This window comes from Dipodomys merriami, unplaced genomic scaffold, assembly GCF_024711535.1.
Source record: "Dipodomys merriami isolate MVZ:Mamm:240054 unplaced genomic scaffold, mDipMer1.0.p SCAF_51, whole genome shotgun sequence".
In the NCBI taxonomy this organism is placed as follows: Eukaryota; Metazoa; Chordata; class Mammalia; order Rodentia; family Heteromyidae; genus Dipodomys; species Dipodomys merriami.
In genome coordinates, this window is record NW_027206080.1 from 5,319,791 (window position 1) to 5,322,880 (window position 3,090).

The 3,090-nt window shown below is 41.1% G+C and overlaps 1 pseudogene; it reads left to right on the top strand.

Annotated features, from left to right (window-relative positions):
• The first annotated feature begins 1,260 nt into the window (after positions 1–1,260).
• Positions 1,261–1,719, top strand: LOC138810894 (small ribosomal subunit protein bS16m pseudogene; annotated as a pseudogene).
• Positions 1,720–3,090: the final 1,371 nt, after the last annotated feature.

Below are 3,090 nucleotides of genomic sequence, written 5' to 3' on the forward strand. Positions count from 1 at the left end.
CTCAGGAATAGCACCCAGGCCCTGAGTTCAAGCCCCAATACCAGCATAAATACAAAAGAGTCTTCTCAGGGGCTGGGCACCAGTGGCTCATACTCATAATCCTACTTACTCGGAAGGCTGAGTTCTAAGGATTACTATTCAAAACCAGCATGGGCAGGAAAGTTCATGAGACTCTTTATCTCCAATAAACTACGAAAAAAAAAAAAAGCCAAAAGGAGAGCTGTGGCAAAAAAGAGCTGTTGTAGGGTACTAGCCTTGAGCAAAAAGAAGCTCAGGGAAAGCTCCCAGGCCCTGAGTTCAAGTCCCAGGACTGGCATGTACACAAAAGTATCTTTTCAGGTTTCTATTGTTAGAAGCTATACTTTCATAGAATGTCAACAGGCAAGATTTAACCTTTATGAGAAAAGCCCAAAACAAAAACAACAAAAGCAATTAAAAGAAAAAACTAGGGCTGGGAAGTTGGCTCAATGGTAGAGTGCTTGCCTTGCATGCCTGAGGCCATGGGTTCGATTCCCCAGCACCACATAAGCAAAAAAAAGAAAAAAGCCGTAAGTGGCGCTGTGGCTCAAGTGGTAGAACGCTAGCCTTGAGCTGAAGAGCTGAGGGACAGCACCCAGGCCCAGAGTTCAGGCCCCATGACCGGACCCAAAAAAAAAAAAAAGAAAAAACTAACCCATTTGACATATAAGTACTTGCTAGAGTAACTTTCCATAATGTTAATCACAAATACTTCTAGAGAAGGACAAAAATTTAAATGACAAAAACTTAAAAAGCAATAGCACTGTTTAAAAAACAGAATAGCAGTGACAGAACAGTCTAGTTATTTCCATTGTATACAGCAATTTTAGAAAAATAATTATGATTGACAGTATTACATAAGCACCAGCAGGCTCTGCTGTTACAATTAGGAACACATGGACACAGCTTGCAAGAGACTAGCTTTGCTAAATGAATTTTAGAGGACAGCAGTTTAATGAAGTGTTATCTTAAGCTTTGCATTCTAGAAGTCTTTATATTTGAGGAATATGAATACATTTGACATATAAAGGATCCAACAACAATTCTTATCACAGCTACACAATGCCAGATGAGCATATTAATTTAGTTTTTACCTTTGGAATAATATTTCTAATCTTTTTTTAGGTAAGGTAATAGGTATATACTACAGATGCAAATCAAAACTTTAGATACTGTGCACGTTAGAGAATAGTGCCAATAACTGCAAATATACTTATTTCCTAATGATCAAGTACATCTCATATGTATGATAAGCCTCATTTAGTTAAGTTAAATACAAGGCTGCCCACCCTGTCCCCTCACCACCCCATCGCCCCCCTTGCCACGCTTCTCTGCAAGACCTACGGTGGGGGCCACCTAACCATCCGCCTTGCTCGAGGCAGCTGCACCAACCAGCCCTTTTACCGCATTGTTGCTGCTCACAACAAACGTCCCCAGGATGGGTGTTTCGTGGAGCAATTAGGCAGGCTCCTATGACCCGCTGCCCAACAGCCTTGGAGAAAAGCTTGTTGCCCTCAACCTGGACAGGATCTGGCATTGGATCGGCTGTGGGGCTCACCTTTCTAAACCTATGGACAAGCTTCTACGTCTTTCTGGTTTTTTTTCCTTCTGCATCCTATGATGAGGAAATGGGCATGTGAAATCCTCTCAGCTTCTCAGAAAACAGAAGCTGAGGCTCCAGAAACAAGTTGCCTTCAGTGAACATAGTGATTACCAGGTCAAAGTCTTCTATTCTGAAGTACTTGTATATGGAGCTGTTGATTTTGTTAGGTTTAGAGGTCCACAAAAGTCACCCATCCTCTTCTGGCCTAACTTGAACAAGGGGGGTAGGCAGAGATTCGTTCTTGTTTGACATAAGAGCGCCATGTGAATACTAAGTAGGTTTTTCGGCTTTTACCTTGGAAAAAATTGTGTTTGTGGGTAGGATTGGACTTTCGGGTCCACAGGCAACCTTACAATTTGTTGCCTTCCAGGTCTTTCCCACTTCAAAGCTCCCAACCAGTGTGCTTGGCCTACTTAAAGGTTTCTTTAGTCACTCATGGTCATCCCGCAAGAATCTGTGCTTATTATTTTTGTAATGGGAGTTTATATTGTTCCCTTGGCACATAATTGTACCTTTACAAGGGTAATTAAATTTTTTGGGGGGCTATAATAGCCTAACTTTTAAGAACAAAGACTTATGTATGGAAACATTACAACAAATCATCTTTGTACAATTAATATACACTTAATAAAGAAGTAAAAAAAATACATATAGGCCAGGGTGTGTGCATGTGTGTGTGTGTGTGTGTGTGTGTGTGTGTGTTTGTGTGTGTATTCTGGAGCTTGAACTCAGGGTTGGAGCTGTTTTGCTCACAAGGCTAACACTCTACTACCTGAATAATACCTCTACTTCCAGCTTTTTTGGGTGGCTAATTGGATGGCTAATTGGGTGGCTAATCTCACAGATTTATGTCAGGAGCCACTGGCTCACACCTGTAATACTACCTACTCAGGAGACTGAGATCTGAGGATCGTGGTTCAAAGCCAGTCCCAGCAGAAAAGTCCGGGAGACTCTTATCTCCAATAAACCACTCAGAAAACTGGAAGTGGCGCTGTGGCTCAAGTGGTAGAGTGCTAGCCTTGAGTTGAAGAGCTGAGGGACAGCACCCAGAGTTCAAGCGCCATGACTAACAACAAAACAAACAAAAAAAGAATCTCACAGATTTTCCTGCCCTGAGTGGCTTTGAACCCTGATCCTTATATCTCAGCCTCTGGAGTAGCTAGGATTAGAGGCATAAGCCACCAACATCTGGCTCAGACAATGATATACATTGCCTAATTGCTTTCTAAAAGTATCAATTTACCTTTCAGCCATCATTATACACAATGATTCATTTCCCTTCTTTTGTCCAAAAGTGAACACGTAATAAAAAATTTGTCTATCTAATATGATTGTTAACCCAGTGAGTTATAGAATAATAACGGCTTTATAAAAAATGCCCTCTTTTGTGCAACTGAACTGGGTATGGTACCATATTATTCATCTTTACATTGTAGCTGAATGCTCTTACTTTTAGCTAACATTAGAAT